General features: G+C 39.1%; 1 long non-coding RNA gene across 3 annotated transcripts; it reads left to right on the forward strand.

The window, feature by feature from the left end:
- Nucleotides 1–10,610: 10,610 nt before the first annotated feature.
- LOC311436641 lies at nt 10,611–21,196 on the forward strand. 3 transcript variants are annotated; one of them, XR_014692987.1, is made up of 4 exons: nt 10,611–10,682; nt 12,178–12,338; nt 16,260–16,450; nt 18,826–21,196. It is a non-coding gene; the product is annotated as an uncharacterized lncRNA (long non-coding RNA). The 3 variants fall into 3 exon arrangements; XR_014692988.1 differs by lacking the exon at nt 10,611–10,682 and adding an exon at nt 13,429–13,505 and having other exon boundaries at nt 12,042–12,338; XR_014692989.1 differs by lacking the exon at nt 10,611–10,682 and having other exon boundaries at nt 12,042–12,338.
- Nucleotides 21,197–25,536: the final 4,340 nt, after the last annotated feature.

The following is a 25,536-nucleotide window of genomic DNA, read 5'->3' on the forward strand; positions in this document are numbered from 1 at the left end:
CGCTGATGTCAGTGAAATATCTATGAGTGAGGACTGTTAGCAATAGACGATGGTGAGGCGATGTTTATTGGGGCAATAAACAGTTATAGAAATAGGGCTGTGGGTGGAGATTGCCAGACCTGAGCCTGGTGGGGAGAGGCGATGGAGGGGAAACGCATGCCTGGCTCATCCAGGGTGTCATTTTAACACCAGCATCAATGACCAGCCCTGAGCTGGGCAGGATTGCTCCCACCTTGCTTCTGGTTTATGATCCTTGCTTTTTTTGCCCTGCAGTTTCACCCTGAAGTTGTTTGAAAACAGACATCATTTCAAGATTAGTAGATCCTCTTTCCAGTCTCAGTTCTTCTTGAACCTTGGTTAGAATACAGAAAACAAATACATTCCACTTCTTAACCAAAAATCATCAATTCAAGCCAAAGGAAAATTAACAATTTTTCCTTCACAGCTTCTATCTTCTTACTCAATGAGACAGCTTTGCTGTTCCAGTCCATTGGGTTTATTATATTTACTTGTTTCCTCAGATTCATTGATTCATTCATTATCACAAGTAACCTCATGTTTACCTCTCAATGAACACAAAACAAGCTGTCAGAATACCTGGGGAAAATGAATACTCTGGAACTGCAGTGCTCCTGGTGACATCTTTGCTGGGGCTGTAGTTACTATTTTGTGGGGCAGGGAACTGGAAAAAGCAAGCCACTCCTTTAAGTCTTTATTTACTTATCTGACACGTGAGTTTGTACCAAAAACAAAATGATGATAGTATTTAATGGTGGTGAACCAGTTCTTTAGCTGATGCAAATAGTCATAGATTCTGACTTTTGCATAGCTTCCTTAGCAGCTAACGTACATGTCAAAGTCAAATGGTGTGGTAGACCACCTGTGAGCTCATACTTTTGTGCTGACTTAAATTCATCTGTACTATATTTGACCTTAGTTGAAACACCAAGGAAGAAGGAAATTCGCCACCACCAGGTCAAAACTTCTTGCTCTGCAACATATCCTATCACTATTCAATTTTCTATGCTATTCACCTTTATTCATCAAGCTTACTCTCTCTCTTTTTTTTTTTTTCTTGTTCTTTATGAAAATGTAGATGAAAATATTTCTCTCAGGCCAAGGACAGCTGGTTTTCCTTTTCTGGGGGAACTGCAGGATTTGTTGACCTGAATTATGATGGAATATCTGTAGCTACAAAGAAGAAAATTTCTAATAATCGCTTCTTTTTTATATTGTCTTCTGCAGTATGAATACAAGATCCATAGCTTCTATTACAGTAACAGATATGTTTGTTGAAAGACAAACAAATAGCTCTAGTCTGGAAATAATATATATACTAGCAACTCCACAAAATGTTACGCTTACTGCATACAAATACTTGATGTTTTGTCTATGATTTGCAAAACAAAACAGTTGTGTTAAAAGAAGAACAGTATTTATTCAGATACTTGTGTATTTTTTTAAAAAAGTTCCTTCAATATTCAGAGCCATGCACATCTAAAAACAAAGAAGAAAAGTAAACTAGAAAGAAGCTGTCCAATGGCTTCCCAAACTTCATTTTTAAAATCAGCTCCCTGCAACTAGATGACAAATAATTTATTGTCTGACTGGATTATGCAGATGTTGAAAATACCGTAAGGTTTTTTTTTGGTTCCACAGAGTCCTGCGAGGCTGTTTGGGCTCGCCTCCACAGTACTGGGATTTGGCCAGCCTGGCTTTCTTGGCCTCTTTGATGTTCATATGCTCTGCTGGGCTTCCTGGGATTTGCTCCTTCCTGATTAGAACAACTAAGTACTTTCCCAAGCCCATCAATTCCTGGCACTACTCTGCGCCGTGAGTCACAGGAGGCTAATTGAATCAGTGGTGTTCAATTCCCTCCATCCCAGGACCTGCCCCCAGCCCCAGCAGCCAGCACTGACATCAGGGAATTGTGGCTGAAGGCTGCTGATGGACCGGATATGTAAAGGGGGGGGGAAAAAACCACCACCAACAAAGGATGTTGTGTAAGGAGTGAAACAGTGACAGGTAGGGGACATCTGAGCAAAAGTTTACTGCAGAGGATGGAATAATGCACATTCTTAGAGATGTTCTTTGGAATGTTTTTTTGTTTGTTCGTTTGTTTGTTTGTTTTTTCAGGCTAAGGTAGATTTCACATCTCCCTGTTCATATTTCTAGATATTCTTTGCTAGCTATGCCTGAGTTTGTTGTATCTCCTGCACCTTGTCCTGTCTCCCCTTGATTTCAACTAGACAGAAGGTTCAACCATGCCCCTCAGCAGTGACTGCTAGCTAACACTTCCAAGAGAGAGGAGCTTTGGTACTGTGCTGGCCACTTTTTCCAGCTCCTGTGGTAGTCGATACACTTCTCAAAGGAGAATAGAAAGTTCCCTGGCCTGGAAACTAAACTGTACTGAGTCCTTGAGACAGGGATCAGACCACAAGTCTCCACCTGCCAGGCAGTGCGGCAACCACAGGGGCAGGAGGTCGTGTTCCTGCTTGCAGGCTCCCCTTTTAGAGGGGAAGTACATCTTGCAACACCTTTGATTGCAGTTTCTGAAGTTTACGGAGGAGCCAAAACATACAAATGTTATAAAACAACAACAGGAGCTGAACCTTAAGGTTTAGCTCAAGGTTTGCGTAGGAGTCATGTGTCTGGAAGGCAAAGAACTTCTGAAGCGTTATGCAGGGACGTAAACTTTTAGCACATCTCCTCTTTCTTCTAGAAGGCCTGATTGCAGTGTGCAGGTAGTGGCACAATTTCCTTTTACCAAAAAGTGCAGAGGAGGAAAAATATGCCAGCTGCGACTGTCTGAAGAAAAGCCCCATTGATTTATTTGCAAACGCAGCTGTCACTCGCCGGCTGTAGCCAGTAAAGCTAAGCAACAGGACACGGTACTAAAACACTGCAGGGCACTTGCACTTTTCTTTGCTTGCAAAGCACCTCACCCTGCTACAGGCCCACAGGGATAAAACAGGACTGTAGGAAAAAGCACACCCCTATGCCTTCCCTTATCCAGCCATGCTTGCTGGAGATGCAGGGGCTCCATCTGCTGCAGGGAAGGGGGCACCCCACTGCAGGCACAGCATGGGGAGCTGGGTGGTACAGTGGGATCTGACATGGAAAGAAGTGGAAAAAAAGCACCACGGAGTGCAGTCTGTGCTTTAGCAAGCTTCTGCTGATGAGGGATAAGGCTCAGGCTCCCAAAGGTGTGGCAAACAACGGGTGTCCCTACATGGCTGTACTTTGGATGTGATGTAGGTACTCCAACTCGCCCACCCTAGCTCAGCGATGGCCTGACAGAAAGCCCATGGAATAGCTGAATGAATATTGTGTTAAACTGCTGCTGTGTTGCCTTCTCGTATTTAACTTGGGATGGCACATGGGATTTTTATGTGTAATTCTGGGGGCTCCCAAGCCCACTGACTCAGCTTGGGGTGTGGAGTAACACGTACCAACGATAAAAGGGAATGTTTCCTGAGTGCTAGTTTTCAGTTCTGTACAAAACAAACACTTCTTTCTTTACTATTTCTCTAAACTCCATTTCTGAAGTTGATTTAGATCTCCCTCTTTTTTTGCTCCAGTTTCAGTCTGTTGGCCACATTCCTCGCCATTCTTAATGCCCACATGAGCCCCATTAAGCTGCATGCTTCTGTGTATGCAGAAGTACATGTTTTTCTGGGCTGAGTTTTGTTTGCCAAATCTGGGCCTGTTTTCACAGATAATGACCTCATTTTTTGTCTCTTTCCCATTCTGTGTCCTTCTTCTCCGTTTTTGGTCTTTTCAAAATGTAATGTGACCCTCATACATCATTTTTAACGGACTTATAAACCTAGTATAGCATGGTTGTATGTAAATTCATGCATTTAGAGGCAGTAAGAAAAAAAAATCAGTTCTCTCTCAGGAACTGAGGATACCTCTGTCGTTCAGAGTCAAGGAGTTTTTATTTATTTATTTTCTATCTGAAGCTATTAGTTTCAACAGTGATATATTTAGGGTAAAAAATAGAAATGTCTTCTTTTCAAGATGTCATCATTCATGCCTGCATTTTTTGAAAGGCAAGATTCTGACATTCTCTCACTTTTCATTTGGAAGCATATTTGTATGTGGTGTTATAAAACGCATGAAATCAAAATATAAAAAAGATTGATGAAATTAAACTTTTTTATTATTTTATTTCACAAAGTACATGGAAGTTCTAGTTTGTTCTTCTCACTAGTAATGAAAAATATTTTGGAGAAATATACAAAGTATACTTTCAGAGTAGTATTCATCACAGTCATATTGGTAGCCTTGTGTCTGTGTGCTGGGTAGAGAATTGTTGCTGATGAGGTCTTGGTAAACTGCCCTTGGCCACTGAATCAGCACACAGCTTTGCAGCAGTAGTCAGCAGCAGTTTAAATTTGGAAATGAATTTCGTAAGAAGGACATTAGTTTAGTTAAGGGCCCCATGAGAAGGATGGGGAAGGGTTCCCCGATGCTGGCAGCACTACAATGCCGTGCAATGGGGATGTTCAGGTCTAAGTGCCACAAAAGCACCCGTGGTACACATGGGGCTATGAGGTTTCAGTTGGTTATGCTATACTCCTGTCTATTGATACTCCCTGATAGCATCTGGGATTTCTGAGCACTACAGGGACCTTTGTAAATGAAGTCGCCTCAACAATGTTTGTCCTAGACTGAGTGCGCTGGGGCAGACAACTGATAAGGGACCTACAAGCTTGACATCAATACACAGTTGCTCTGCCATAACAATACAACAGCTACCTCAGCCTCTAGGTTACAACTTCTCAGAAATAAGGAATGCTCATTAATGTGGAAGATAATTGGAAGTGGTTTCCTAGAAAGGAAAGCCACTGCAGGCAGCTGCAATGTAGAGGGCGGGCGTTTACAATGGTGGCTTTGTTTAGAAGCCATTGACGTCTGCAAACAAAAATCTATTTAACTTCAAGAGAAAAATATTACAAATGCCTTGTCCTTCCGCTCTAAACTGAGTTGACAGAGATTCAGCAACACTACCTTCCTCTGTACATAAAACAGGTTTATGTTTCTAAAGACATTAATGTGAATGACATGGGTTTCTTTTTAGATTTTTTTCCCTTCTCCAATAGATGTGTGCTAAAATATCTTGGCAAATATCAGAAGTCAGTCAGGGCCAGGGCAGTAGAAATATTTTTCAGCAATAGCTGTGTTGCAGAATGCCATTGTTTCTTTTCACTTGGAAATAATTCTATTTAGGATTAAATGGAAATGTTTATTTGAAATCTCATTCTCATCATATATCTCTCAGATACTTAAAATTTTATAGGCGCAAAATGAAGGCATTTATTTAAAGAACATCTACCAAGCACTGAATAAGAACTGACTGACATACAGACAAGTATCTGTAATATACAGACACAGATAGGTAATCCTTACTCAAGAGCTCTTTGTTTTAAATCTAAAAACAGTCTGAAAAACCTGCAAGCTAAACAAAAATACCTCAGAGATATCATTTTTATTAATAATTATTCTTTCCAATTCAACAGCGGAGATCACAGCCATGTTCTTTTTGGGCCATATCCTGCACTTGCTGAATAGCTAGCGTAATTCTTCCTGTGGACTTTTACACCACTGACCTTTTTAATGACATAACTTAGGTAACATGCCACCTGTGAGCACACAGAGCAGGGTAGCTCCTTCACCATAAATTTCATTTCCTCCATCGTTCTTCCTGATTTAGGAGAGCAGTCTTCTTGTCTTATTTCTCACCTCCTGCCTATGGAGTTTCCATCAAAATCAAAATTTGCCTGTGATATTTGTATGAATGCTGCAAGAAATTCCTTGCTGAAAAATATCAAGGGAAACAAAATCTCTTCACATGCAGAGGAGTCCATTCGTTATTAGAGCTAGAGTTACAACATCAGTATATCTAACTACATGCACAGGGTGCACATTTATGTAGGTCTGCTTCATGTGCTTTTAGTTAAGGTGAGGTTGAATTTTCTTATCAAATGAAAAAAAAAAAAAAAAAAAGTGAGTTTTAAATAGACCCAAGGATGTTCATAATAGTTCTGTTTTTCCCCCTTTTCTCTTCTTCCCTTTCTCTCACTCTCAAGAGTTCACTTCCCTTCTCCCTCCCTCTCTCTGTAATACACATATATATTATGAACAAAAATGAAAGGACAGAAATAAAAGAAAACTGCAGAATATTTCAAATTGCAAAGTAAAGAAAATTTAGTGCTATTGTGGAACCAACATCATTTATAGTTTTAAAATTATGATTTTTTTTTTAGGTAAACCCACTTTTCCCTGTCATCAAGAAATGATATAGATGGAAGAAAATTTTTGATAGCCAACGTTTGTGTGTCAGTAATTCCAGCATGCTTAACACTTGATGAACAGAGAGGTAGAATTAAGGTGTATTTTGTTTTGTTTTTATGCCAGATCTATAAATAAGTATGAATATGAAAATAAAATATATTATGATATGTTTTGTCCCTGAGGATTTTTCAGTGACTGTTCCGAAATGAGAAACAAAACAAACAAATAAATAAAGACAGAAAACAAAAACAAACAAAACAAACAGGGAATTATTTTATTCCATCCTTTACTTTTAATGCAATTCCTGTGACAGAGAATAAATTATTTAAAGAAGAAGTTGGTATCTGAGATGGCACTTTTCAGTTCTTGGTTGGAGAGTTTTGCTGTCTGTGCTGAGCAGGGGTGGCATTTTCCTCTGCAGTTTTTGGAGCATGTGCCATGTCACTGCCTTACAAAGCCAGCCTGAACAGTGAAATTTTATATGGAGATTGTTAGATCTTTCCAGATGCCTGAAGAAAAAAAATATATTTTTGTATCCTTTTAGCTTCCTTTCTTTTAATTATGGAGTTTATGGACTGCTGTAGATAAACTACACTCCTTTATGAAATAAAAAGCAAACAGAGTGAAAAGTAGGTACTCTCCCCCATTGATTGCCCAGATGAATCCTTTGGAAGGGTCACCGTGTGGTGCCATCTCAGGTGGCAGGCTGGGGAAGGACAGTTTGCCCAGGCTCTCACCAGCTGAGAGGTGGGTATGGGGCTTCCCCCCACTGCTGAGCCTCACCTACCTGTCACCTCAAGCAAGACGTTTCTCTGTGAGACTACCCTGTAGACTTCAAGGAACAATCGAGCCATAAAAGCAATGACAGGAAAGTGCCTCTGATGTCTTTCCACTGTTTTCAGTCCCTTGGTAAGTATCACATTGTCAATAGGAGTCAAAAGCTCAAGAAGCTCATAGGTGATAACGTAGAAGATAAAATGTAAGACTGATTGATTCCTCAGTCTTCTTTCAACTCTACCATGAAAAATTTAGATTTCATCTCATTTTTTTCTTCTCTGGGACTGTTGATGGGTACAAAAAGGAGTGATTATTGTGATGGTAAGGCTGCACTGGGAAACCGTGACAGCATGAGTTTCTCAGCCAATCTGGATATTAAAGCACCTCCTATCCCTGCTGTTTCAGACTCTTTTACCCTGACAGCTGAGATGGTCTCCGGGCTGCATCTCTCTTCTATGTATGACCTATGAGCTAAAGTACATCAAATTTTGTCTGGTATTTGCTTCAGAGTTAAGCATGATGCTTTTTTTTTTTTTTTAATGAACTGTCATAGAAATTTAATACTGACTAGTCTACTGGTTTACAGATACATTTTGGTAATTACAAGAACCTAGTGGACACCTGCATAAGGTGAAATCCTAGGATTTTTTTTCCATTAATTTAAATAAAGCCTTGATTCAGAAGAAAGAACATGAACATTATTTTCTTAGGCATTTCTCTATCTTTTGAAACCTTTCCTCTAACTTGTAGTATTTCACATATGTATAAATGCAAAATTTTATGGTAAGCCCTTGGCTTATCATATCTACATCTTCTAAGTTTCAATAATTAGACTTATGGAAGTGCTTTGAAATTGATGAATTTGCCTAAGTTCAGTGCTGCTTCAAATTTTCTTCACTTAAGGAATGATGGTTTAGATGTTTCATGTTTAAATCATATCTGGTATTCTGCTAGATTAAAAAAATACGATACTCTTGTTCCTCTCTGCTCACAGTACAGACATTGATTTCATGTTATCCTTACAGCCTTTATTACCAAATATAATTTGTTTTTCAGATTCTGAAGCCAGATGCTATTATCTTGAAAAGCATTTGATGTACGTAAATGTAACAGCCAATTCTATAAAACACTTCATGGGTTCTTGTGTTCCAGGGCAGCATTGACAAGATGTTGCTAATTAAGAAAATTAGTTTTGCCCAAGGAGGGAGAAAAGGTCATCAATATTAATAATAGCATGATCTTCCTCTCATAATCTGAATCACACTTTTCATAATAAGAATCATAAAATTATATTCTTTGGAAGACAGAAAAAAAAGATCAGTTTTGCCAGGCATCCACTGAGCAAAGATAGATAGGTACACTGCAGGCTATACTGAGCAAAGTATTTGTTGTCTATGCTGTGCGTATGGCAGCACAAGCTTTCAAATATGATTTCAGGCTCCAAGAGGAATGATCAGGAAGCTCTAATCTAAAATACCTGTTAATGTGTAGCTAGAAGTGAGCATAACAGGGTTTTTCATTTCTGTGATGCAGCATTTCCAAGAATATTAGAATTTGAGATGAAATTTGGCTTGACAGGATTAACTCTAAATGAAAATGAAGGGAAGCCGCCAATGTCCAATTAGCAAACATGCAGAGGAGATAGCTGCATAAAATAAAAGTGTGGCTGTTCCACGGGCACCAAAGCTGTCTGCAAGACATACTAACAGGGCGCTGCAGGTCTGATGTGCACAAAGCAGTGTCCACGGGGTGTTTGACAATCACTGGCTTCAATTTTTTAAACAAACAAACAAACAGGGTTATTACATGATACTAATGGGGCTCTAAGGAAATACACCTGCTTGGAAAAAAAATACAGAAATCAAAATGTAGCAAGGACACAAAACACTGTCTTTAAAACATAATAGGAAAGGAATGAGTAGTATGGCTGGATGATGAAAAAGAGGAACCCCAGTGGAAGCAATTCTTACGGTGTTTGCTTACTAGCATGAATAGATTTTGAAATATATAAAAGCCCGTTTGATAACTGAGTTGGAATCAATTTTATTACCTTGAGACTTTTTTCCTGGAAAAAAAATAAATAAATAAAAAGAAGGCCAGAGTGGTACCTGGACCTGCAGCTGCCTCCAGTGGGGACAAACACAAGTCGCTGTGCTGGAACCACTGTTGCCTGCTTCAGTGGTAGAGGGAGCATCCACAAGCACAAGCCAACCTATGGCAACCACCATTCAGCAAAACACTGGTTTTGCAGCATATCCCATGTATGTCACAAATTTATTTTATAAGGAAGCAATATATGCAGGTTAAATCTGTACTTTCTAGGGGAAAAAACAAACAAACAAACAAACAAACAAAAACCTCAAAGCATTATAATCCAGAGATAACAGGAGGATCTTAAACAAGAATTAAAAACTATTGTTCCAGTAAACAGTTAGAAATTGTTGTTTTCTTTTTCTTTCTTTTTTTTTTTTTATATATATATATTCAGACATCACTTCATATATATTATGTTTCCTTCAGAACATTGCATTTAATGGTGGTGAAAAAGCTGGTGTGCATGGATCGTGCTTGCTGCAGGACTTAATTGTGCCTTATGGGGATTCCCTTCTGCCAGTGATTAGATGGATGTTGATCCATGTAGCTAGAGGACCTTTTTATTTTGTACTTATTTATTTATTTATTTATAATTGATCTATAAACAGGTATTTGAAAGAAAAAACACCAGGAAAGGAACACTTTCATCTTTCCAAATTCAGCTATTAGAAAGCCTGCTAACAATCTGTAGATATCTTGGACCGTATCTCTTACTCACAGGCAAATTTGACTATTATTTCAGGGAATAAACTGGAACCAGAGTCACAATTTCCCTTGCAGCTCAGGTACTTGCACAGCACATGGTGCAGAAATCAGCAGCTGGTAGGGACTGGCCGTGGGAGCAGAGGAGACAGACCTCAGCTGTGGGCAGAAACTGCTCTCAGCTGTATCTGCATAGCAAATCCACCTGTGTGATATTTGGACATATCATTTAAATCTCAGGTTCTACAGGGCTTCTGTGTGCAAGTCAAACACAGCTTTTCTGTGTGAGCAGAAGAGGTGGAGAACCTCCATTTATGTGGTGGCCAGGGAAGGTGCTGAGGTGCCATGGTGGCCACCAGGTTTTTCCAACCACTGCCTGAAATCACACCACTCGTTGAGCTCACTAAAACAAAGATCTTCCTCAGCTGTTTCTTTTTTTTTTTTTTACAATACATCCCATTATTTTCGTGGGGTACAACAGGTGCAGGGGAGATTATTCAGCCTAGGGCAGAGAGGCCTAATCATAGGGCTGCTGTTTAGACGGTACAACCTTGATTATCCAAATGTCATGGGGACACTGAATATGTTTGCATAATTAAGGCCTTGGCTAATGGTAGTGCTTCTAAATGTAATTAATAGCTTTCTGGGGATATGATTATTTAGAAAAACAGGGAGATTGTGGTAAATGAAGTTCAGAAAACAGTGGTACAATTTACAAGAGCTAGCATGAAATTAGTGGGGAATTAATGTGAAATAGCAATTTATGAAGAAATATGAAGATATCATTCATTCTTAAAGGTGTTACTCAGGTATGTTAGAAGAAGACGTGCAGCCACATTATGTGTTAAATTTAACAGAAACTGTAACTGGAAAATCATATTCGCAAAACTGAAAAAAAAATGCCATATTAGGTTTATGAAGGCAGCTGCCAAATGTATTTCATCATTTAATAACATCTTTCTTCCTTTTTTATTTGTGTGGAGGCCATTCTCATTTTGTTCAAGGCTCCTTCCGATGAGCATAGCAGAAGTAGGATATTTTCTTCCTAACAGTACAACTTGCACTTTTAAAATGAGATACAGGCACATGGTCATGACTCCAATGAGACTTTATTGCCTTTTTTTTTTTTTTTTTTTTTTTTTTTTTTTTTTTTTAATGTCAAGCAGACTTAAGAGTGACTATGCAATACACATCCCTACCAGATCTGAGCAGGTCCCAGCCTTGTGCCCCTTCTCCTCTGGCAAGTGGGAGGGTGCGGGCGGCCCCAGCGTGGCGGCCAGGCTGGGGGGAGCATCCCCCCTGCGCTGCTCTGCAGGGAATGCAGAAAGATGGCTTTGTGTCCAGCACGGATTGGAAATAGAGTCCAGCTTTTCAAATGCCTGGATCTGGGCAGACAGCTTGAAGGAATTCACATAGATGCTCCAAGAAAATACTAAGGGTATTAGTTTTTGCAAAATCTTTAACTTTTTTTCCCCTGTTTCTTAGAAAATAACAGAGAGCTACTGTACCCTGCTGAGACCAACATCTGTGCAGACAATTAAACCCTTTTAGACTCTGAGCAGGGGAAACTCAGAGTAACTGGCCCTTTTCTACTACATCCTCTGAAGGATTACAGATAAATAAAAGATTTTGCAAATAGCTGGGCACATACATAATTACAAAGAGGTCCTGCTGATTTATTTTTAAATAAATTTGGTTAACAATGAAGATTTATTTTCTGAAAAATACTGATATTGGCACTTGGGTCTAAAATGCAGCTCTGACATCTTTGTTGTGTACCTCCTTTGGAAGGGAGCCAGATCTAAGGTGACAGAATAAGCAGTTGAACAAATCCTTGGGTTTCGTTCTTCACATTTCACAGGAAATAATTTTTTGAAACTTGCTTCACAATGATATGACACCACAAGCTCATTATACAGGATTCTGTTTTCTTCTCAAAATGTCTTTCATTTTCCTTAACCTTTTCTATCATTTAGCTAGGGTAGGGCAAATGGCACAGAATATTTCTGCAATTTAAATTTATACCTGAGATTATAGTGTGAAGGGGTCTCCAAGCAAGGACAGGTGCTGGTGTTTTGTGGGTAATTTAAAGGTAAATTTAGTCACTGCTCCGAAGGGCTTAAAGCCTAAATAGACAAGGTAAGTGAGGAAACTCAAGTGAAGAGCTCTGCAAAAGGAAGAGAAGTGGAAAAGACACAATCGCAGATATCATTTTAGTGTCACTTTCTAAGGGAAAACGCTTCTGTTGAAATTATTCTGACCCAGGGCTGTTATTAACAGTGTTAATCGCTGTACTTTTCCCAGTGCACAAACCATTCTGCAGAAACGGAAGCTACATTAAGTTCTAGGAAATCACCACCAGCAATTTCAGGTTCCTAGGAGAACAGACAGGTTAGCTGGGGCCAGCCTGCACCCCTCGTCATGGCGCAGGAGGGAACTCCACCACCTCTGGGGACAACTAACAGGTGGGTGCTTTTCACACAGTGATTTTGGGAGCCTTTGGTTCACTCTGATAGATGGAGGTACTGATAAAAGTACACCATGGGAAATATGCACTCCTTCAACTTGGGATGAAAACATGTGATGGATGGACCTCCTACCACAGAAAAGATGCCTGAAAAATTCTGACCTGTCAAATTTTAAACCCTTGGCATATCTACAGTGTAAGAGGAAAATGTCACCTCTTATGACATATCTTTTTTTAATTTAAAAAAAAAAGTAAAGCCCTGTATTCATGGCACAATATCAGGAAACATGTTCTGCTCCTTCTAATTTGTCAAAACCAATGCAATTCTCTGTACACAAGCCCATCAGGGAAGTTATATAAGTTATATTTATATAAAGTTATATATATTAAAAGTTATATATATATATATAAAAACATATATATATATTTATATATAACTATATATAGTTTAAATATATATAGTTATTTATAGTTTTATACTTATTTTGTTATATATATAAATAAATATATATATAAAGTTATATATATGTATAAAGCAAATGTGAAGGTAGAAGATAAGATTATTAATGTTTGGGTATGCCCACTATGCAGGACAGCCGTGTTTGCTTCCTGCAAACATGACCTAGGCAGGTGGGAGCACCCACAGAGAGAGCAGAAGTCTGGATAGGAAGAAGAGTGTTCTTATAAACAAGGAGACCAATCTTCCTTCCTGAAACCGAGATTCTGCTTCCTATTTAAATGTAACCCCCGAATCCAACATGATGCACAATGGTACTATGATATTAACAGTGTTGTTTTCAGGAGGCACCAAAACTGCAGTGATGGAAATACTTATTTCAGTGTGAAAATGTAAGCTTTCCTAATATTTAGTGTGTATCTAAGTATTAGTTTCAAAATGTGGCTGCGATTATAGAGAAAGAAGACTTACATGTTTTGAGAGAAAATAATAGTTTAATTATGTTTGCACACCAGGTTAGCTTCATAATAACATTTGTAGAACATATAATTATAGGCGTTTTTCTAATAAATGATCATGAAATGAAAGAACACCCCTGCCAAATCTGAACTAGTCAAACTTTGATACCCAGAGTGCCTCCCCATGGTTAACCGTGTGCTGTTCATGCTCTGGGAGAAGACTTCACTGGCTGAGACCCTCTGCTTTCAGGTACACTGTGTATGAAATAAATGGCCTGCAAACAGGCTTCTGCTGGCTTTTGCCAGTGTTCAGCAGGACATGGAGACAGCCTTCGTCTTCTCTGTCTGAACTGAGTGCAGTGAGCTCTGTCAGAGTTCCTACTGGTTCCTGAAGCTGGCATATTCAGGAAGCATAATGGGGAGCAATAGAAAAAAATAACAATAACAGAAACAGCAACAGTTACACTGTGAGTGGGGATTTTCATTCTCATTACTTCAAAATTAAATTGAAGCAGCCAACTGTAAAACAGAGGATGGATCAAATGTAATGGAAAGTGTCTCTTCCATATGGATAACGAGTCCTTGAGAAATAGAAACAGCTTAGCCTCAAATACAACTTGCATACAAAAAAAAAAAAAAAAAAAGTAAGAAAAAAAACTACAACAACAAAAAACACTTTACTAATATAAGTGATTCTGTAAAATTGCAAATGATTCAAGACAGCATTTCTTCTGGAATAATGCAACGAATGCATACTGCAGTATGTAAGCAAAATACTCCCTAAGGGTAATCGAAGCAGAAATATCAGTAATTACCACTACAAGGGCATTTCAAATGAAGAGGGGCAAAAGAATTACTTGCTGTGCTCATTCTCCCTCATCTGGTTTTCTGTTTCTGTTGCTATTTCATTCTTTGATGGAGACCACCCAACCTCAGCTTCCCTGTTTTGGTTGCTCTAACTGGAGAAACCTCAGCTCACACTTCAAGAAATAGGAGATGTCTGAAGCACACGATTAACACACAGAAGTGATGCGAGCCCACATCGAAACACTGCAATTTCACCATCATTGATTGCCAAAGGCAATGCTGACTAGCCTGGGGGAATAAAAGCCATGCATATATGTATCAGCCCATGTATTGTTTGGTTGTGCTTGATGGTAGCAGGGATGAGCAGTGAGTCCCAGCTCCCTTGGTCACTAGCTGGGTGCTGGGGCCACTGCCCTGGGTTTGGTTCTGAAATCCTCAGAGGGTTTTGAGACTCAGCTAGTGGCTTTTCTTTGGTGTTAATGACTTAGTCTGAATGCTTGTCACTGGATGCAAAATTACTGGATCCAGCAACACTCACAGGGGGGCAAATTAACCACATCCACCTGAGTTTTGCATTCAGTATCAGTCAAGAATTTATCTCCTGTTTTTAAAAATTGCATGACAATAGAGCATGACAATACAGCGGATCTAGTATCAACACTATTGACTGCTATGCTGGAGAAGCCTTTATTTCACAGGAAATTTAAATCTAACTATGTGGGAAGCAGAAGCTGCTTCAGTAGATGATGATCTATCCTGTAATTAGCAGACAACAACACACTGACAATCAATACTTTTTAGCTGACGTGGCTCTTCCAGTAGTACGGCCATATTTGTCAAAAGAGGGGACTCATTTATGTCTGATATTTCTTTACTTCTTTATGATGTTTCGATGGCAATTATATTAAAACACAATGTTTTGAAGGAAAGTCTTGTTTGCAACAAATACTGCTCTCAAACCTAGTGACCAGCTAGCCATGCTTGTGAGGAACTAATCATAAAATAGGGCAAAATATACCTTTATGAATTAATCTGAGAGCAAGAATGCACCCCCAGCCTGATATTATCCCTGTTGCTCAAGTAGTATTACAAATGTACTGGGCTGAAGCAAAGCCAGGGTGTTCCTGCCTTCTACACCACTGCATAATCATATTAATTTGGCACAGTATTTTTGTGAGACCAAATGGATTGCCTTAAAGCTTTGTTGGATGCATTTAGGCCCTGTAACCTTTCAAAACAATGAAGATAGGAAACTTTCTTTTTGACCCTAGCAAAGAGGAGTAGGAGAAAACAAATCAGAAAATAATATTCTTAAAAAAATATAAATCAATTAAATGAAAGTTACACATAAATAAAGTTTTAGTGTACAAAAAACCCCCACAAACAAACAACAATATATCAATGTCTCTATATTATTGGGCTTAATTTCTAATTTTTAGACCTATAATAACTCATATGAAATCTATTTTTTTTTAATGTTACATTGATTTAAAAATAATTAATAATGATTTACATTTCCTAACCACAAAAGATGCTACAATTTTATAGAATTTGGAAGGAAAAAAGAAGTACTTTGTAATCCGTGTCGCAGTTACCAACAACCCCTAGATATTTTTTCTCTAGGAAGTACTACCTGCAGATTTTGCATAATACTTTGTGTTTGCTAAAGCTTTCTCTCTTCCTGTAGTTCACTAACCTCACTACAAAATACATTTCTGTCTCATAGTCTATTTTGTAACATTGTGCATCCAAATGGTGTGGCATAAAGCTCTTATGAGGCTTAGTTAATCAGGTCAAAGTCAACTAAGTAAAAATATTCTGAGTGTATCGGACAGGCTCTATGTGCCCCAGAGACTATTCACTATGAAGGAGGGGTAAGCAGTTTCTAATCTGTATATATATATATATATATGCATAATTGTGTCTCTTAAAGTCTTAAAGTTAAGGCAAGAGTAGCCTATTTGCATTAGGTAATGGTAAGTAACTTCAATTCCATTGAACTTCATGTTATATTGTGTGTACTGGAGTGCTCATATGAATTTGCACATATGTATATGAACATCTTGAACATATTTCAGGACAAAGTTCATGTTTAGACCAATATCAAATTAACCCATCACCTTGGCGTCATCAAATTCCACTTGTGCTGCAGAGGGTTGCCCTGTACAGCTATGCTTTGCTGTTTCTTTCTCTGCAGACACCTATTCTCTGGAGCTGCAAGCAGCCCTGCAGGGAGGTGAGGGACCTGGTGTACCAAGGGATGTGTGGCCACTGAGCTGTTGGCAGCATCACTGCCCTGTCCACAGGGAGCGGAGCTCACGGGGTGCACCCATGCAGCTGCTTCTCAAGTGATAAGTAACCATTCCTCCTCATTCATTGTCAATTTATGTAAGTTCCCAACACCCACTTTCAGTCCCCATTTAGCACTTAGTTTGTTGTAATTACACCTTAGTGTAATACATGTGTACTTTAGGATGAGATTAAACAGTGATATAAAGTAGCTATGCCTTATCCTAACATTCATAATATGTTAGAATATTAATATTATATTTTTTTTTTTTGGTTAAAATAAAATTCCACCTTAATCAATAAAATATGAAATGAATGAATTATGATAGACCATAACATATTTCACCTTCTCTACAGCCTGAAGGCTCCAAAGTTTTACCTTTTAGGGGAAAAAAAAAAAAAAAGCCTTCATAATAAATCTCCATGTCATGTCATTCTAGAAGCAAAGACATAAATATCTTGTTCCATTTTATTTTGAGCCTGATTTAATTCTGAGAGCTTTATTTTTTTTATTGAGTGTGAAATAGTCATTTGCTTTAAGGAGATGTAAGGTAAAGCCTATGCAACACTTACATCTCATACAACTCAGTACAGAGCCTGCATGCTGTTTTGCACCCTTGAACACATCACAGGTTTTCTAAGGTGTTTAAAAAAAAATGATGAAGAATGTCCGCTTTTTTTTTTTTTTTTTTTTTTTAATCTGTTACTTCCTATAGACTGTATGCATTTTTGAATGTTATGCAGATTCTCTTTCTTACATAAATTTACCCCCTGCTGTTCCTTCAAAGATTATTACCTATTAGCAACTTGGGTTGAGCAGATAACAACAAAGTATTCCAATGATGAGTCTAAGAATTTAATTAGCATGGACTGAGCTTTGTACAGCTGTTATCAGTCACTGTATCGATAGCTTAATAGAAGCTCATTTATTCAGGTTTATAAGCAGCTGCAAGCGAAGCCCTGAAGAAAGGCTTTAGAGACTCAGACTGCTCCAGGACTTCAGTGCCTGACTGGGAGATTGCAGGGTGCTGGGAACTGGGAGCTGCTTTTTGGACAGTGCTATCAGCTCTGCAGATCAGAAATACAATGACCAGTAGAAATAGCTCTTGAAAATGTATAAATTAAAGTAACATATGTGAAAACCTTTATTTTTTTTACTGTTCCTCTCCTTCCCCCCTCTTTTTTTTTCTTTATCCTCTAATTACGTCCATATCTGTGATTCTGTGATACTGAAATAACTGCCATTATATGTCCAATTTATAACAAATATTTCTTCTTCCGAACTCCAAGTCAATTTTAGCTGAATGGATTTGCTGTTTCAAACACTGCATTTGAAACATGGGTATACTACTCAGCTTCCTTAAAAAAATGGCTTCATGAGAAGAGTCAGTAAAGCACCACATATCACACATATCAGTAAAGCTGCTGGACTCCAAAGGACAGATTTAACTTTCAGATTTGTTGATTTGCACAGCTGTTGTACTGGATGATAGGCTGTATTTCTGATTTAAAGGCATCTTTTTCTTATGAAGACAGAGTAAAAGCCCAGCAGCTTCACAGTAATTGATACACTAAACCAGATTACAGATTTGCAGGATTCAAGACAAATAGTTGGTTTTCTCAATGTCCAACTGTCATTGGTTACTAAACAGATTGGACAAGAGAACCGTATACAAACAGTGTGGTATACAGATGTCTGAAGGAGTAACAAGATGCTCTCATTCTCTTTCTTCAAAATAGATAGCAAGGCTAAACAAGCAATGAAAAGTTCTCCAAAAGTTCACAGAAATTATGAAAAAAAAAAAAAAAAAGTTGAAATTGAGCTTCTGGGATATTATCAAAATTAATTATTATTTATGAGTTAGCAATAGTATCTGTTCATGGCATAGGCAACAGTAACTCAGAGATTATGCTACTTCGCAGCTGTACTACACCATCTGGTGGGTATCTAGGAAATTACAGTTTCCGTATCAAAATCATTAGTAGGTTTTTCAGTCTAAAATTGATGAGAGCATTGCCATTTCTTATAAGCAGCATACTATGAATAGAACACTACCAAAGCTTTTATGTAATTTGTGCTTCCCATTTGTCATGTGCTGAGTCCCAATGGTGGATGCACATGCCACATATTCCAGTATCTTCCAGTTCTCTTTCAAACTTCTAACTTGATCTGTGGAAATTTTACAGTGAAAGCAGAAAAAGAGAGCGATACAAACCTTCTGCTGCTATTTAGGGTCTTAAAACGGTGTGCCAAGGAAAACAGAACAATAAAACTTAAAAGAAATGAAAACAACAAGGACAACAAAAACAAAAACGGTAAAGAAACATTAGTAATACCCTGGATAATTCCTTCCTGTCTCCTGGCCAAATCAGATGTCCTTAGGAAGTCCCAGTGTCCTGTCTGGGAAGCAGAGGATTTCTATCTGTTTTGGGCTTTTCTATGGTTTTTATTTTGCGTTGTGTTTTGTTTTCAGAATCTCTTTAAAAACCTTTACAAATGGGGCAGCTGCTGACTTCAGTAAGATTTCACCAACAACCAGGCCACGGCTGTTAAAAAAGAAGACATAATTTTGAAACAACAGTGCCATAGCCACCATACACAGTTAAGAACACTGCTGAATACTCTGGCTGTTAAAAGAAAAAGAAAACATACTGTTGCAGACAGATGTTGCAAAATAAATCTACTGGGCTCAAACCAGTATATTCCTAGGCTATAAAACATGGCTGGAAAAAAACATTTTAATGTTTTTTTTTCCAAACACTGCTGGTCTATTAAGTGCTAAATATCAAAAAGGCCAATTCATCTCTCATTAGTGTGACTGGGAAGACAACTGAGAATTGAATCAGACTCAAAAGGGTTGATCCTGCTGCTACCTACCAAAGATGCTCCTACCAAAGACAACATGATCCTCAGTAACACATTATGAATTATGCCAGCCTAAAATCTGCAGGGTCAGAGCAAAGAGAACTTGAGTCTTGTGGAGACTAAACAGGGGCATCAATAGCAAGGCTCTGTGATGAATTATTTTTATTTATTTATTTGTTTGTTTGTTTGTTTGTTTTAAGGACACGCTGCTTATAGTGACACATGAGTCATTGCAAGCCCCCCTGCAGCCTTGGTAGGACACAAATGCCCTGCTTCCCTTTTTGTAAGGCAGAGAAGACAGCAGGGGCTGTGTAAGGGAATGAAGAAAAAGCAGACTTCTGTCAGCTGTTTTTGTAACCAGTGAAAAGTGGGTGTGCATGTCAAGAATAATAACCTTGCCCACGACTGAAGATAGGGTTTCCCATATTTCCTATATTGCATCAGTTTCCAGAAGGATTTTCTGCATTGAGGTCATAGCTTTGAGCCCCATGAAAGTGTTTACAAAAGCGTATGAGTGGAGCTGATTATGCCAACCTAAGTCCCTGGGAGCCCAGGGTTTTCTAGGCATAATAGTAATCGCATATACTCACATCCATGGATTTTAATTAATTCCTTCAACTGACAATGAGTGGACCTCAGGAGATCCATGAATGCCATCTGAAAGTCCTTATGAAAGGCAATGGAAGAGAAACAATCCTCTTGTCAGGAGGTTTAAATTATCTACAATGACACCGCTGCCTCACTTGCTCATGTCTATGGGCTGGCTTGTGCTAATTCTTACCTAGACTGTTGTCCACATTTGGCCACTTATGTGCAGACCTGTTTTTTTGGCAAAATGATAATAATGAGAAGGTTGTAATCAATAGTGATTGATTTAAATCACTATTTGTTCTGCTTCAGTTACTGATAAACTTCTTCCTGAGGAAAATATTATATTGGTATGTCACAACTAAAAGCAATGGAGTAAAGCTGTTTTTTTCCCCCGTATCTTCCCCTGACTGAAATACAAAATGGTGTTTCTAATTTGAATGAAGTTAATCAAAGGAAGCAACAGATAGAAAGCTCAGCAGAAGAACTGAAGAAGATTAGATTTACCCATTCATCAACAGATGCTTCACCCTCTTAAGAAAAGGGTGTCTCAGATGAGGCAGAGGAATATGACAAGTAAATACAATTCAGATAAAAAGCTAGGAAATCATGAAACTGTACAAGTGGGTGAGAGAACATGGGAAATTGTCCTTTGCAACTGTGTATTAAAATAACTACAACAACAAAAATCCCAACGCATTTAATAGAACCCAGCTTTGCCATCAAGTTTTGTAGTGGGAAATTCGCAATTTTATTATAAGACCTAGAATTTCCTATCGCCATGCTGGTCTTGGGCCTGAAATAACACTGTGGGGGGGAAACAGATTCCAAAATGTGCCTGTGATAAAACTGTCTGAAAACTGATCTCTTGGTCTCCTTTGAGGATGTTCCCAATTCTCAAGCAACTTGGTTGTCATAGCACCTTCCATAAAGCTCTGCCAGAACATCGAAATATCACCTCTGAGGGAGGAGTTTTATGGGCTAATAAAACAAGCTGTCTTGGACTGTCATTAGGACGTGGAACATAGGTTTCAACAACAACAACAACAACAAATTATCAAATGTTGGTTTATGTGAGTAATGGCAAGGCTAGTCCTGTGGTAAAAGCTCCTGGAAAAACACACTCTGGAACAATGATGAAGAAAACATTTGCTTGCTTCAAACACAAAAAAAGAGAGACATATAACAAAAACAATATTTACAGTACAAGTCAAGAACTGTAAGCTTGGCTTCTGCAGAATACTTGACAAAGCACATGAAACTCTAGTGAGTTACAACTGGAAATCTACCCTTCACTGCCTGAAAACTTTCCCTCCCACAACATGACAAATTCAGAATGAAATTACTTCTTGAAGGGAGTGGTCATTGCTATAGAAAGCCTGCAGACTTCACTGGCCAGGCCAATTTGCCAGCATGACACAAGGATGGTGCTCGGTGGCCATATGTGGTGGTGCCAGGGCACGATGCCAGCAAGGTGCCACCACCACCAGGTGAACGGTGGCTGAGGCTGCACTCCCCTGGTCCATCCCCAGGATAAACAGAGCTTAGGCAATCGACCTCAAATGTGGACCAGCAAATGCAGCTTGAATCTTAACCCCCACATCCAGTGCTAGTTTAGAAGCCTATAGCATATTTCAAGGTCATAAAATTAAGCGTATTGAATTCCTACATAGCACTAAGCCTAAAGGACAGCATGGCTTAGAGAAATGACTGATACCTACTGAGAAAAAATATAATAATAAAATAAAAACAAATATTCTTGCTAACTGCTTTCAATGGACTGAAAGATAGCATCCATTCCTGGCAGCTGCTGTACACTCAACATGTAATTATATGACTTGTCTCTTTTCCTGGCATCTTATGACTGGGTACACAAATGTCAGTAAAGCTGCATTAAAAAAAAAAAAAAAAAAGTGAAAAAAATATTAGAATAATTCTTGGCATGCAGGACCTGGATTGCTCATTTTAAAAGTCCTTGAACATATCAGTAAAATACTAAGAGACAGTTAAACAGTTAATAATGTACGTTCAGACAGGCTGGAAAGGACAAGCTGGTTAGTCTGTTGTCTGTCATACAGTCATGGAAGACTCTTGTGCTGGGCGAGGGCAGAATTCGAGCAATGAATGCCAAGTTGATTTGTGACACATTTTGAAATAGGCTTTATCTAAGAAAAAAAAAAAAAAAAAAAAAAAAAAAAAAAAAAAAACAGACAAAATCACATAAATATTGAGTTTGATACTAGTTTTGTGAGTAGTGATACTAGGGTTCTTTATAGCATTTAACTCAATCCCATATGAGTCCTGATAAAATATCTCTGCTCAGAGAGCAGACTGTGTTCAACAGGCTAACTTAACTGGACTGCTGGAATAGGACAAAAAAAAAAAAAAAAAAAAAAAAAAAAAAAAAGAGGTATCCTTGTTGTAGTAGAAACCATCTGTCAGAAACCATCTAGTCTTGGTCAATATCGTTCTAGATTTTTATCAGTGGTCTGGGAGAAAATGGAATTAATTTTGATAAAAATGTCAGAAAAATATGTGGTATAGCCAAATGGTAAGTCAGTTATGTCATTTATTCTGAACAATCTGGAATGTTTTTTTGACTGAGGTATAGCCTACACCATATGAAAACATAAAAAGGAGTGGTAGCATCCCCACACAGCCTGCTTTGTCGGTTATCCTCACTGTGCGGGGAGCTGAACTCAGAGCAGCCCGCGTTTCAGTGTGGTGTAACTCTGTATGTATAGGAACAGGGAGCGTCAATCACACCAGCAGGACAGCCGAGGGTGCATCTCTCAGACAGGCTAAAGCTGGAAAAGATATTGGCCCCATTTCCTGACTACAAAGGTCTCCGGTGCAGGGCTGACGATAAGAAAATGGATTCAGTTGCTGTATGTAGGAGTACAGGAATACCCTCCCGGAGCTGTGAGGTGAAATTTCCTTTATATATCATATGGGTGAAACTAGTGAAACTAGAAACTGCTTCCTGGGAAGACCCAGGCTGTCCTTTGAACAGCTTCCAGCTCTGCCACCCACCCTCACAGGAATGCCATTAGGCAGGCACAAAGATTGAGTTCTTCCGAAAAGGACTGACACCTCCTGCCATAAATGAAGCCGCGGCACGCAGAGGATGGAAATGTGGGGGGATTCCAGCTGCCTTCAAGAAATAGGGGAAATGCCCAGTGCCGAGTCCCTACTGAGGAGTACAGTGCATCAAACAGGCAGAGCTTTTGTGGTCTTGCCTTCAGCACGGCAAGTGCAAAACACAGAGACAGATCCACCAGATCTGCTGAATCCATAGCTGGTTTCTACTCTGGCTGCAGGGTAAAATGCTGTCTTTCTTGTAATATCTGATCATAAGCCTGAGGCCTCTTAGGACTCTGTGTGATAAGAGGTACAGATTCAATCTGCATTTAGCTTACACAGGAAGGAAACGTGCTTTATTTATTTGTTTAATTATTTTTATTTTTCCCTATAATGTGTTGCTCCAAAATATGAGTGCTTCTTATTTCATTCATCAGCTTCTGTGCTTTTGGTGCCTCCTTGCACAACGTTTCAACAGTATCACCGGCCACTTTTGGTAGCACAGCGTTGGCAACGCATGAAACGTAACAGCCAGATGTGCTGATCTGTTGACACTGGACCCTGTGAGGGCACTATTAAGGTTTTGCAGGGGAGTGTGAGCAGGACGGTGTGAGGATTAGATTGCTTTTCTGTATCTGGAGGTGAAACCCTGATGAAGTGTTGGGCTGTGTTATCAACAGGATTTTAGGCAACATGAAAAGTGCAAAATGACCTTTTCTTCACTTTATTTCTGTATTTACAAGGTTATGAGTGGTGAAACACTTCCTAGAATAGCCTTAACGGTGTCTAAAGTTGTTATTATTTTTAATCTAAAGGGGTCAATGCTTGCACTGGGCTTCAGGGAAGTTTTTTTTTTTTTTTTTTTTTTTTTACTTATTACTTTTTGCTGAGGTTTAAGACCTTTTTTTTTTTCTCTCTCCAACTTTATTCAAGTTAAGCAAAAAACTTTCTTGAAGTGCTCAGAACTGCAGTTGGTTGAAGTAGCTCAGGTAGCACAGGAGATGGCCGTGATTTCCACGAGCTTCAGTTATTTAGCGGCTTTCGTATGCCAACAAAATCATAGGCTTGTTTTAGTTTCAGGCTCAATAACAGGGACAAAAGCTACCAGGGGCAATAAATGATTTCTCTCCTGCTATATTGCTTCCTACCTTGGCGAGCTCCTCATAGCCACTCTTTCTCAAGGCAAGCTGGGGGGTCCTTGGTGCCGTCGGGATTGTTGTCATCTGAGCTGCTCGGCACGACCTGCATGCAGGGGAGGTGCTGGCTGTGATCCTGCGGCTGGCAAACGAGCTTTTCTCACTGGCTTTTCACTTCTGTCACAGGCTGTCTTTTCTACTGATGGCATGTAGAAGTAACAGCGTGTGTGTAACATTCACATCCGAGTCTTCGTATAAACAAATTGTTCATTTTTCAGGAGGCAAAATTAGGGGTAGTGACAGAGGAGAGAACTGAGCCGAAGGAATTTATTGCGCTGGTCCATTAACTCCTTTAAAACACATCCTGCTGACAGTGCCAGTGGCAGCACAGAAAGTTTTGTTTTGTTTTATATCTAGCATAGCTGCTCCGATTTCAACAGTTTTTTTTTGTTTTGTTTTTCCTAGCCCTTAAAATAACTTTTTGCTAAAACTAAAATAAATATATAAATTAATAATTGCCCTTAAACAATTTCATAACTTTGGATACATAAACTATTCCTAAAAATCTAATACAGCTGTTATAAGAATGTTATCAACGTTTTCTGCCTGAAGTTGTTTTGGTAATTAAAACTCAGCTGCAGAATTTAATCCAATTTTCTGTAAGCATTTTGATTGCAAAAACACTTTCTGAATCCTATGAAATTTAGATGTGCTGAAACACTTCAAGAACATTTTTTTTTTTTAATGGTTGTGGGTGGCTGGTATCTAGAGATACACCAAGGATAGTTTTACATCCATAGGCACAAAAGGCTTAAGCAAATTCCATTTCTGAAACAACTTGCTGATATTTAAAGTCATCATGCGAGATCAGCAACATAATTGCAACTATTAAACTGCAAGGCCTGTAACATTGCTATGGATATTGTTTAGTTTAGTATCATGCATAATTGCACAATCTTGCATTTACTGTTTGTGCTTATGCAATGAAAGAGGCACCTTCCGTTACTCCAGCACCTGGCATTGACGGGCGTTATTTGCAAGTGTGTGCGATAGCGTAAACCTGGTGCTTTGAACTATCTGCCCGTATATTCGCTTTCCTTCTCCTGTTCTTTTCCTTTGCTTCGGGCAGCGGCGGCCGGTGGGCAGCAGAGGGCGCTCGGGGAACGCGGTTGTGCGGGGCACCCGCGCTGCCCCCTCCGCTCCGCCGGGACGGGACGGGACCGGGCTGGGACGGGGAAAAAGAAAAAAGGTAAGGGATGGGGAAGGGAAAGGGAAGGGAAATAATAAAAACAATAATAAGAGAAAAAAAATATATATATCTTTTTTTTTTTTTTTAAAAAAAAAGCAAAATAAAGTAAAATACAGTAAGATGAAACAAACGAAATAAAAGCAAACAAAGTAAAACAAAGTTAAATGACCCCCCAGCAGCCGCGGAGCGCTTCTGGCCGCCCCGCCACCCGTGTCCTGGGGGTCCCCCGGTTCCCCACCCCGGTGCCCGATGCCCGCTGCCGGGT

Source organism: Aythya ferina (assembly GCF_964211825.1).
Source record: "Aythya ferina genome assembly, chromosome: 4".
In the NCBI taxonomy this organism is placed as follows: Eukaryota; Metazoa; Chordata; class Aves; order Anseriformes; family Anatidae; genus Aythya; species Aythya ferina.